At 41.2% G+C, this 12974-nt stretch overlaps 1 protein-coding gene across 4 annotated transcripts in view; it reads right to left on the bottom strand.

Annotated features, from left to right (window-relative positions):
* LOC117819899 (cadherin-22-like) overlaps window positions 1–12974 on the bottom strand; it is a 357260-nt gene that overhangs the window by 231725 nt on the left and 112561 nt on the right. For 2 of the 4 annotated variants that reach the window (XM_034693417.1, XM_034693444.1), the window contains exon 2: window positions 5934–6190. The exons of 1 other annotated variant lie outside the window; for it this stretch is intronic. The gene's annotated coding sequence lies outside the window, so the exon portion shown is untranslated. Of the gene's footprint in view, window positions 1–5933; window positions 6191–9573; window positions 9627–12974 lie in introns of all 4 variants that reach the window. One more of the 4 variants, XM_034693427.1, reaches the window with a different exon arrangement.

Raw genomic sequence — 12974 nt, 5'->3', positions numbered from 1 at the left:
TTTATCATTGCATGCCAGAGCAAATCTTGTTATTTCAGCTATACGCGATGCTGCAGGTCTCTGAACCCCAGGATCAGATGATCAGATCATGATTTTAATCAGATCAAACATGTATGTCCTTTAATCTTACATCACATGTTCATCTGCCCCACTAAGACCTGAAGTACCTACACTCATCACACCTTTGATGAACATGAAGGCCAAAAGAACCTCTTGTTACGTATACCTTCTCTTCATTTATACACCGTCATGATGCAAAAAGAAAATGTTTGCATATCCCTGCAACCGCCTCAAAGCTCATTTTTCACTCCCAGCCCAAAGTCCTTTGATGATTTCTTTTACGGAGCCTGCCATTTAACTGTGCTCCTTCCCCTTCAAAAATCCACAGATACTGATCCCATACCAACAGATTTTACTGCATCATTAGGACAGATGGACCCAGCAGCTGTCTGAATCTTGTTAGTGACCATTTTCTCCTCTTGTTGCTTAGCACTTTGTTGCTTTGGTTGGGTTATGATTTACAATGACACGCTTGTAATCTTTAAAAAATGTGAATCTAATAAGAGCTATGTCCTTGTAGGTTTTTTTAGGGGGGGTTGAAAAGTAGATAATTAAGTGGACACCTCTGAGCTGCTTTTAAATAGCAATATAAAGTCATCAAAGCACCAAAGTGCTACACGAATACTCACAGAAACTCAATAAGGCTGTGTTTGAACTGTCAAAATCGGCTGAAAAATAGAAGAATGCATCAGAGACTTGGCCCTTTATATCCGTACATGTCAAATTAATGAACAGAAACTCAAAAGTTTGTCAAAGTTTTTTAAAGAATTTAAATGTATCTTTCAGTTTGGGGATGTAGCAATATGATTAAAACTCTTAAGGGAATAGTAAAATATTCAAGGAAATGCACTTTTTGTCAGGAATTAGATGATAATTCTGATAAACTATCAGGTGGGTATACTAAGTTCCCAAAAAGTCAAAAAATATCACTGAAAAAAAAACAGAATTGGCTTGCAGTTTGTCAATCCAGTCTGATCCATTTTGTTTTCTAGGGTGCAACAATGAAAACAGATTAATGCAGCTGGAACAGCACATCATGAGTCTCCAAGTAACTCCTCAAAAAAATAAAATAAAAGGTTTGCAAGGTTTTCAACCGTGAGCAAATTATCCACAGTTGTCTCCTGCTTTTTAAAAACACATGAAATAGCAATTGTGGATTCAAAGTTCTGCTTATCTCCTCTTCTTTTCATGGACACAATGTCAGGGGGAGCTACAAGCTGAGCTGCCATTGGCTCATTCATCAGAGCATTACTATTCAAAAGGATGTTTTTTTCTGTTTTTTTTAGCACAAGTCATTTGAAACAGTGGATCAATAAGTTTCACTTTAAAGTGTCAGTGTGTCCATGGCTTTCTTACGCTGGGCTTTGGGGGGCTGCGAGCTGAGCTGCCACTTAACTTGGCTAACGAGTTCATATTCTGCATTCGGTTGATTGAGAAAAAATTGGGACTTGACATGGAACCTAAGTCTAGTCACAACAATCAAATAAAACATTATCTCAAGACGCTTTTACAAACACAGCAGGTCTAGACCATACTCTATGTTGTGTTATTAACAAAGACCCAACATCAAGACAGGATAAGATCCAGTCCCCTCTTACTGACAGGACTCGATCTTATCTCACCTTAATCCACCATGAGCATTGCACCTCCCAGTATTCAGCAAGTTACAGCTGCAAGGAAAAACTTCTTTTAACAGGCAGAAACCTCGAGCAGAACCAGACTCATGTTAGACAGCCATCTGCTTTGATCGAGTTGGGATTGGAAAGAGGGATAGTCTTGTACCACGGAGTCAGGCAGGCCACAGCCCAGCTGAATATACAGCTAGCAGGAGATTCGCTGGCTTCGTATAACAGCTGGTAGCAAGTCGAAACAGCTTTACATTCACAAACCAAATGTAAAAAGCGTTCCTACCATTAGCTCTTAAAAGCAAGGCTAGCTTTTTGTTCTGCTTCCGGTCTCTATGGTAGGCTAAAGTAAGCAGAGCACAGATATCCTGCTGGTTGTTGCTTCATAATTAGAAGACACACTAGAGAAGTATCTTCCCTCTGAAAGAGAGTAAACACCTTTTTTTAGTCCATGCCTCACCATCTTTTGAACTTCAATGACTGGTGATAAACATGGCAGTTGTGAAAGTTTTAACAGCATAGTAAATTTGAGAAAAGAGTTTGAGATTGCTTGCTCCGGCTCAGTCTCAAAGCAATTTAACCTCTAACATTGCCGCAACAATGAAGAAGAAACCTGTATTAGTAGGCTGTTTCATCACAAGTAAAAGCATCAAAAAACTGCTTGAATTTCCACAGCAAAGCCACAGTACTATAGAATTGTTGGATCAAAGTGTTGCCTGTAAGCGTCTCCTTGAAATCAGGTGCAAACAGGACTGGAAAATCAGGCATGGAGCCCGTCCACAGCCCTCAGCTCTCTATCTCCTCCTGCCCAGCGATTCCATCACAGAGCTCAAGAGTTAATATGGTTGATGCAGTCCCTGCCCTGAGGGGGTAATGAAGTGACTAAGGGCTGACCGGCCCTGACCGCGCGACAAGACAGCAGGTGTGAGCAGTGAAGGGTGTGACTGTCAAAGTGTGTGTGCGTGTGGAGGCAAGTGTGTGTGTCTGAGAGAGTTCACTAAGCTTGCTGAGAATGAAGCAGGCACCTAACCACAGGTCCAGATCAATTAGTTGGCCTAATCTGTCCTCTCTCTGTTAGCCATAAAGATCCCCTGGTTTACCCCTGTATCTGTCATCTTTACTGCTACAGCACTGCCATCTATCAGCCTCTCTCTTCTCTTTCTCCTTTCTACTCTCTCTTTCCTCCTCCTCCTCCTTCAGTCTCTCCTTCTGTCTCTCGGAGTCATCCCTCCTTTACACACTGCGTTTATGCTCCAGCTTGGTAAACGGTAATCAATGTCTCACAACGGTGGACTGCTTCATCTGAACGATTTTTCAGGAGGGCTCCAGTGTAAGCATCTGTGTGTGTTTCTGTACAAGTGTGTGAGAGACAAAGAGAAAAGTAAAGGGAGAGAGAGAGAAAGAGGCAGGGAGATAAAGAGTGACAAAACGACAAAAGCAAAAGAGATGAAACTCACAGTGAACACAACAGCGAAAACAAACTGCTGCATGTAACGAAGCATCTAAATGTGTGTATGTATGGTTTGTATGTGTCTGTGTTTGGGTGTGTGTCTGTTTGAAAATGTGTGAAATGCCTGCCTGGAATTGGCACTGACTCCAGAAGCTCACAGTAATGCATTCACTTTTGGTACATAAATCACAATCAGCCCATTCTGCCATCTGGGTTACTGCTACATGGCCCTTGTAATGTACACGCTGGTTAGACCACCAGCTGAATAAATGAGGAGTCCAGAATGCAAAACAGAGACGCGTCTGTAATGGACGGAAATGTTATTCTCCTGCAGAGAAAAGGTTTCATTTTCCTGCCTTTTGAAGGTTGTGTGTTTCTGTATGTGCATGTGTGTGTGTGCGCTTATGTGTATCTAAAATCTGTCAATCAGATGTCTTAAAAAAAAAAACATGCAACAAAGAAACACTACGCCTACGGTGGCTATATGTGAGACGGGTTAGGTAAATGATGGATACGTTTCTCTAAAAGACCACCAGACTCTGAGGCATTTGCAAAATGTTGCAGTCGTTTGACATTCATTTCGGGTGGCAGAAAGCTAGAAAGCACTCTGATTAAATTTTAAATAATGACTGAACTGTTTGGCTGTCTTAACTGAAACTCTGTAAAAGGGTTCAGGAGAGTGGAGCTCACCATGTCTGTAGATGTTTTTACTCCACAAAACAAAGAAATATACACCGTGAGAGCTTTTACACTATCAAAGTGTGTGAGAGCAAGAACCGAATAACAAAAACAAAAGGTAAGAACAATCGATTTCTGAGGAAATGCAATCTTATGTAGGATTTAAAAAAAAACTGCTTTAATGGTGCCACCATACATTCTGCTGATCTCTACACAAACCAATTTTCAACCCATATGGTGACCCTGCAAAAATCAATTTCCCAAATAAAGGGTCACAAAGGTCACGGTCATCACCCAGAGGTCCTACCTCAGTGACACATTCCTGAACAGATCAGCCTCTAATTGGAAAATTAAAGTCATTGATTGGCTTTTGGGACTGGAGGCACTTCTTACACTTTTCTAAATACCAATTAGCTGAGGATGAATGATAAAACAGGGCATGCCGTCGGTGTTACAAACACAACAGATCCCCGTGCACACACACGCACAAACACACACATGTGTGTGTGTGTGTGTGTGTGCACAGATGAACATGCACAAGAATGCAGGCAGGCTGTCTGAACGAGACAACTTCAGCTTTTGTAACATCATGGAAGGTCACTTAGTAATATCAGAGCTGTGAGTGTACCTTACCCCATGGTCACTATTGTATTCTTCAAATAAAACACACACACACACACACACACACAGTTGTAATGTCAGGAATAGGTGCTATTTCATCCTGATGCCACAGAGATGAATTGTCTGCCTCCCTACAAAACAAATATGAAGTGGAGCTGGGGGGAATCTGATCAATCTTGTGGTTATGATGCATGTATAACAAAACAGTGTCGACTTAATAAATCACAGCACAGTTCATCTCTTTTTTTCTAATGAAAGCATTTGTCTGTCTCAGTGAGTGACTGTTACGCACAGATGCAAAGAACCTAATACAAATTATTGGCTTCAAATCACAATTAAAGATTAGGAATTGAGAAGGAGGGCAGCTGAATTCAAAGAAGCAGGGTGCACATATTCTGGATCCTGTCCAGGAAAATGATCCGTGGACATCAATTAGATCCACGTGGAGATTAAACACGAAGGCATGAATCAGAACATTAAAAAAGCTAACGTAGAGTAATATATAAAATGTAGAAAGCAGGGATAAACATGAATAAAACACGAAGGAGACGCTTCCACACTTATTTTTCTGTATTGAGGCTTTCTTGCAAAAGAGGGAATTGGATAAATCCGGATAAACGCGAATTAAGTGTATTGATTCTTGATACTATGATACGATAGACTTGTTAGTCTGCATTCAGTCATTCGACAGCACTGGCTCTACTGCCCAGTGGCACACATCCAACTTCCCTAAATGCATCCTGTTGGCGCATCAAGTGGCTGCAGTCCTCGGAAACGCATCCCACTGTGCAGAAGGCGCGTGCAGGCATTTTACACCCCGGTAATTTAACTTAGGAGAGTCAGCAGTGTTGTTGCAACGATTACGCTGGGATGCATATATACACGTTTGTTTACTTGAACACAGTTGGATACACATTCTTAATCCTGGAGACTTCGATTTCTGCAGCCAAGCCAAACGGCATGCAAGCACACTCCAACTGCTGATAATTATTACTGTAGAAATGTCACAGATTTGTTCGATAAATGCGATTTTTAATGTGCAGTCATCATATCACATGCCGGCTTATATCCCTTCCCTTCTTGACAGTAACGTGGAAATCGTTCCAATTAGCCTGTTTACTGTGTTAATCATTTCCTCTGATCCGAATCACGACTGATCTCCTGCGTACGGCTCATTACCGAATGTTCCAAAACGCCGTTAATTGTGTTGCAAGTGAGGCAACAAGTTATGTGCTGATGTTCCGCCTTGAAGCAGAGATGCAAAAGCTTCAATGAAATGCAAAAGCAACCATTAAGCCTCCTTTCACACATCCGCGCACGCACACAAATGCCACTCTGTGCGTATTTGGGCAATTTCTGCAGCACACGCTCACACACAACTCCCTCATTGCAAAATCGAAAGGCATCATGTAAGTCCGGTGGAGTTGTATGTTACAAGACCAAGCCACGCTACTCTCAACTTTCCCATTCCTGAATTAAAACACCCCTCGAAGTCCTACCTTGGAAACCAGACGGCGGAAACAAACGCCTTCGTCTTGATAAGTTGCAGGCGGATGCGGTGATGGCTGTTCAACTTGCCGCTTCTCCCGGGATGAAAGGTGTACGATCCCCTGCGAGATAAGGAATGAGAGGAACAGACGCTCTGTGCGCCCTGTCTGCTGCCGCGCTGCGCGTCTGGTGTCTCCGTTCAGAGGAGCGCAGGGAGGGAGAGGGAAAGCCAAGCCGCTCTCGGCACACAGCGCGGTGTGGAAAGCCCCTGGTGGTGATGGAGGGAAGCGACGAGTGAAGGGGTAGAGAGAAGGAAAGCGGGAGAGAGAAAGTATGAGCATCGTTGAAGCCACCAATAACAAACAGTGATAAAGATAAAGTGACCTGACTCCTTTATCAGACTGTCCTTTCTCATGACTCAAAATGGTACATTTTGATGACACAAAATATTTCTGACAGTCTTAAAAGCATGGAAACTCACATACAAATTGTTTTCAACTCAGTAAAAAAAAGTTTGGAAGATGTGTAAACCTAATTGAAGATAATTCAAAGTCAACCCATCAAATGCTGAAACTGAAAAATTGCATTGTTTTGAGGAAAAACATATGCTCATTTCAAATTTGAGGCAATCAACATGTTTTTAAAAAGAAAGGAAATGGGAGACAAAACACTGAAAAAAAATAATATACTTATTTTATTGACATGATTTATTGTATATGGACAATGCAAATTACATTGTACAACTTCTGCCTGCTACAAACAGCTGTAACTGATGCTTAGCATAAATAGATTATTGCTGGTTTTCAACTCCTGTCCCTCTGGATGAACTTCTCCCATCTAACAAGGTTAATTTGAAACACGTTAGTAATAAAGGGTATTAAAATGTCATTCCTGAAAGGCTGAGTATCTCAGAAGTAAGGATAATAAGAGCTTCACCACACTGCTTTTAACCTTTTCAATGGTGTCCTGGTATGGGTCAACAAGTCTAAAAAATAAAAATAGACTGCAGGCTATAGTGGAGATATGCAGCAGGGTTGCACCCCTGCCAGACATGTCAAGCCTTCACCGAGCCAGGACCCTCAGCAAGGCCTGGTCCATCATTGCTGACCCGTGCTATCCTCTTTTCATGAATTCCAACGGCTTCCCTTAGGCCGCAGATTTGCGATGCCAAAAAGTAGGACAAATAGGAAAAGAAAGTATTTTGTACCGGTAGCAGCTAGCCTGCTTAACGATGCCGCATAGCCGTTGTTTCTATGTTGTTATTGTTTTGAATGTTTTGATGTTGGTGTGACTTTTTGTACTGTTTTGTTTAAGTCACCGCTGACTGAAAGACAAATTGCCCCCCTGGGGATAATAAAGAAACCTGGAACTTGAACTTGAACTGTAAGAGACTGCGTGAGCAAGTTAAACATTTTGAGAATAATTTTCCTCAGCAAAGTTTTCTTATCAATCATCTACAGAACATGATATCATTAAAAGATTCAGAGAACCTGGATAAATCTCTGTACAAAAGGGACAAGGCCAAAAAGCAGTACTGTTCGTCCTTGATCTTAAGGCTTTTGGGTGGCATTGCCTGAAAAGCAGACATGACTCTGTAGTGGGAATCCCTGCATGGGCTCAAAATTACTCCCCATCACTGCATCGAAAAATGCAAGTTAAAACTATATCATGCGGGGAGGAAACTACATATGAACATGAAGAAGAAACACCAGTGACTTCTTTGGACCTTAGGACAAGAGGAACCACCTGGCTTGTTATCAGAATACAGTTGAAAAGACGGACTGTAGGTACGGGGATGCATGAGTGCCCTATAACATTTGATATGTTGTCTATGTCACTTTTCTCCATTAAAGATAAGCTGTAAATGATAGCAAACCATCACATTATGTCTTTGTTAGTATTTTAAACAACACCCCAACTTCTTTTTGGAATTGTGGTTGTGTAATTGCATGTATTTATGCATTATCAAAGAAGCCAACAGACTAAGAAGCAATTAATTTTACCAAGAGGACAAAAGCAGAGTGTGCTACACAATAATGAATCCAAAGCCTTTAAAGATTAACGCAATTATGGCTAAGACAGAAAAAATAAAGGTTTCTGGTTCCCAGTTAAATATTTTTCTACATACTTGCATCTACTTGAGGCAGATGGTTGTCCACCTGAGTCTGGTTCTACCCGAGTTTTCTGCCTGTTCAAATGAAGTTTTGCCTTGCCACTGTTGCCAAGTGCTTGTTCAGCCTTCTTAAAACAACCCAACCAGAACACTCTACCAAGCAGACCCGCTGTTTCTCTATGAGGCTTTTGGAAAGTATAGCTTGGGATTTTCTCTGCATCTTTTTTGTTGAATCACAGAATACCCTCCATGCAAAAAATGAGAAGGACCACAGTGGTTTTCATTTGCACTAAAGCCTGCAATTTTTATTTTAAAATCTGCATTAGTGGTAGAAAACAACAGTAGGAGGAAATGAGGAATACTTGTGCACAATGGACGGTAATAAAGCCTAGAGGTGCTAGTTAGATGAATTCTCTTTGGGGTATTTGAGAAGGTTAACATGTCAAGTATCCCTGCTTTACTGAAGTTTTTCACCTGTTAATCATAGAGTGTGTTTTTCTGAGGGAAATGTGCAGTAAGTGAGGGACAAGAATGTGACAGAAAGAGGGAGAGACACAGAGACAAAGAGAGGAGGAGAGCTTTCCGCTGCAGATTGCCCACCGATCACAACCAGCTGGAGTCTCTCAGAGGCTCAGTCAGCAAGGTCAGCAAGGTCAGGACGCTGATGTACCAAAAAGCCGGTGTGCGGAGGCTGTGCACAGAGATGTGATGAAAAGAGGAAGAGAGAATCAGAGACAGAGAGAGAGAAAGAGCAGATAGGAAAGGGTGGGGGGAGGCAGAGGGTGAGAGAAAATGTGGGAAAGAAACTGGTTGTATTTGTTCTCATGCTAATCCCGAGTGAGGACTTCATGAGTGGCTGGTTACAAATTGATAAACTTGCAGACCCTCAGGCAGATTATAACAAGGATGAAGTGTATGGAATGGGGAATGATTTAATAAGAGTTTTTACATAATCATTCTTTTAGCATTATTTTTTATTTGAATCAGGAAAGTATATACATCTTGCCGTAGGGCAACATTTTAGAATGTCCAATACATATCACACTGTCATATTGTCACATTGTTGTTGGGTTTAAATTAGATGGTAATAATGTGCAGTATATAATTTAAGGGAGTGTATTTGATTAGGAGCAGGGGCATGTGCAGGCTTTTTTGACTGAGGTAGCCTTACTGGGGCGTTAATTTATGCAGGGGATGCATGAGGTAGATGCTTTCAAAAACAGTTATAAATACTAGCATTCATTTTGACCCTTTCTGTCTCCACAATGGGGCTGCACGGTGGTGTAGTGTTTAGTGCTGTTGCCGCACAGCAACAAGGTTCCTGGTTTGAATCCCCTGGCCAGGCAGGAGCCTTTCTGTGTGGAGTTTGCATGTGTATCCTTGTGCATGCGTGGGTTCTCCCCAGTTACTCCGGGTTCCTCCCACAGTCCAAACACATGTCAGGTGAATTGGTCACTCTACATCTTCCAGGTGTGAGTGTGCGTGTGAATGGTTATTTGTCTCTATATGTTAGTTCTGTGATAGGCTGCCGTCCTTACCAGGGTGTAGCCCGTCTCTTGAACAATGACTGCTGTGATAGTCATGACCCTGACTGGGAAAAGCAGAATAGATAATGGATTGATTGAGGTCTCCACAATTCATATAAACTTAAACTACTGTCATATAAGTCTCTCACAAATGTTATACCCCTATATATCAATTTTTATCTTTCAAAATAAAAAACACAACTGCATAAAAACATAAATCTTTTACACATAAATATTCAAGGACTTCAAAAGAAGACGTGTCTATAGTAACATTTTAAAGTACTAACCATAGACTTTGTAAAATGTGGTCATAGTCAGTCTGAGGCCACCTATTGGTTCCTGAAAGGGTGTTTTGAAGCCATACTGAAAATGCTGACGCAACCTAACTTCCAGGTAATCTTAAAAGAGATGGAACAAAGAAGAGCTTTCAGCCTATTGGCAAATAACTATAACACCCACTGTCGGTCAACACAGCCATGCCACTAATAATGCAATTGCATGCGTAACTCTTAGCTTTATATCATCTTAACTGATGCTTTTTTTTAATTTGACCCCCCTTATACATTTTAGGAATCAAAGAAGAGGTAGAGAGACTACAAACTTTTTTGTACCTGGCTGGAATAACTTTTATGTATGCTGTAAAAATTGGTACTGTGACATGGGTGTTAATGGGTATTCCTTGGCTTTTGGAGCCAGCCTCAAGTGGATGTTTGAGGAACTGCAGTTTTTTACACGTCTGAACTGGCTTCATTTTTCAACACCCAAGGTATCCACTTGGTACTAACAAAAGGAAAAATGCTACAATGAAATGCAAAGAAAGGTAGCAGCCTAAAGACAAAGGAGTGGAAGCTCTGCAGGGTCTTTGTGTTAATCACAAACAGGTGCTCGTTGGATACTTCAGGTTCACTGTGAGTATTTCCTCTGGTGGACAGGTGGTTGCATGGTTAGAAAGAGAACTCAGTCAAAAAATAAAAACTGCAAATACAACTGAAAAACACTAACAATGTCAAAATATCTTAAAATGATTTACTAGAGCCATCATCAGTACTGGCTTGTCAGCTAGCAGCCTGTTGTATCACAGCACTGATAGTTATGATAAGGGAAATATCAAATCATACTTTATGTTGGGCTATTTGGGAAGGCTTCAGTGGTGGTCAGTTAGATTTCAAGGAGTGATGCATGCCATCCGCTGGGTGCGCCCTTGTCTGTTCTTTCAAAATTTGTTGACTTGTGTTGTGCTTTGCCTACATTTGGATTTCCGTCAGTGTTTTTGTACCTGTTAGCGTGTATTTTCTAACAAGTACATACTGCTAATTGGCACTTAACTGCATGTAACTTTCTACAGTGGTACATTTCGCTTTAGAGGAACCTATTTTACAGAGGTGTAAAGCAGTACTCAACCCAACATTGTAATATTATTGTTTGCATTTGAATCATATGATTGCTTGGTATCAGCCAATACTCAGGTCTAGGAAACAAAAATGGTATCTGGAGGGTATAAATAGTATCAGAACATCTGTAATTTATTTTTCATTTTGGGTTTAAACAAATACCTTTATCTCCTGCCTGACCCTTTCAGGGTGTCAAAATCAAGATTTCTTGATACTGAAAGCAGATTGTTTGGATCAATGATAAGTCAAATGAAAATAGTCAAAAAGATCAGGATTGTATTCATGTGGTGTACGTGGTTAAGCAAAGGCTCTACTTTTTTTTTTCTTCCAATCATCTCTTTCCCTGCAGCTTATGCTTCCAGTAGACTTGCTGTCCCTGGTCATTTTACATAGCCAACTCTCTGAGTGGAAGTGCTGACTAAGGACACGTCTCTTGAATATTACATTTTTCCTCAGCAGCGAGGTGTTGAAACACTGCCCGTGCCTATCGCTCAAGCCTATAATGGGAACCGGAGACCAGCAGTCACAAACATAAATATCTGTGGGTATAGTACAGTCAGACACAACCAGCAGCAGATCAATACAGGGCAGGGAGAGGAGGAGAGGAGGGGGAGAGAGGAGTGAGGGACCATGGGAAAAAGGTCCAAAAATGGTAATATTAGTGTTACAGGAATACAAGTACTATGCTCTACTCCCCATGGGAATACTACTATAAAGAAGGATAATGGGAAAAGGTTACTGAGGCAATCTGCTATTGTTGCATTTTGGTATTATAGTCATCTCCTCTTATCGTTCTTTCCAAGCACACTCTTCTAATGTTGGTTTCTCTGGTCAAACACTTATAGTCCACTGAGCTGCAAACTTCAAAAGAACACATTTCCCTTTATTTTCTGTATTTTCAAAGACAAGACTTGTTTAAATCACATCTTGCTCAAAGTCCTACAATATGAATCAACTTGGCATGCTAACATGTGCAACACAGAGCAGCTACCTGCAATATTTTAACTCTCAGAATGTGTTGAAGAAGACCTAGCAGGGGTGAAAATGTTGTGAGCTGCTGTTAACAGTCTTCTGCCCAGATCAGCACCAGTGACAGCTCACCATTTCACATTGTAGGCAGTGGCAGAGAGAAACGCCTCAAAACTGATTTCGAATCAGCATCATCGACAACTTCTCGCTCCCACTTGGACGACAGTGGAAAGAGCAGAGACATAGCTGATTACAAGCTAGCACCATGGACAGCTCCTCTTGTTCAAACAGTATACAGAAGCAAAGCTCAGTATCACATTGGACAACTCTTTTTTTCCAATTAGCAGAGTGTAGGAGAGAGTTGCCTCACAACAGAGAAATCTTCATTTTCTAACAGTCCACTGGTAAACGTTACTTCATTGCTTGGAAAAACTCAGTCCAACGGATATGTCACTTTTTTTTAAAAAGACAGGTAGAGCTGCTAGAAAGCTGCTCCTAAATCAGCACCATGGCCAACTCTTTATCTTTAGCTGGAGGACTGCAGCAAAGAGTTGAACCAAAGATGATTGGAGATCAGCATACACCTTACATTTTGTAATAAAAGACTAAAAGCTAAAGCTGATCTTAAATTAGCAACATGGACAACTTTTTCTTATGCTGTAGGATGGAAAGGCAAATCATACAATTCTTCTTTTCAGGCTGAGTAAGGACTGATCCTTAATCAACACCATGAACAATTTTAAAAAGCATACCGTGAAAGACAGCTGCTTTGCATCTGATTCTGAGTAAGCACCATGAAAATCTCCCCATGTACAAATGGAGGACAGTGAGGAAGCTACTTACAACTAACAGTCCACTAGAAATGGCTGCTTTGAAGCAGATTACAAATCAGCACCATGGTCAACTCCTCACTTTAAGTTTTAGGACTGCAGCAGCCAGCTGAAACAAAGCTGATCCAAAATCAGCACCATGGACAGTTCCTAATTTCCACACAGCAGACTGTAGAGGACAGCGGTTTCCCTCTGCTGATTCCAAATAAGCATCATGGATTAT

This window comes from Notolabrus celidotus, chromosome 1 (assembly GCF_009762535.1).
Source record: "Notolabrus celidotus isolate fNotCel1 chromosome 1, fNotCel1.pri, whole genome shotgun sequence".
Classification (NCBI taxonomy): Eukaryota; Metazoa; Chordata; class Actinopteri; order Labriformes; family Labridae; genus Notolabrus; species Notolabrus celidotus.
Note: the sequence above shows the minus strand (reverse complement) of the source record. Positions and strands in the feature narration are given on the sequence as shown.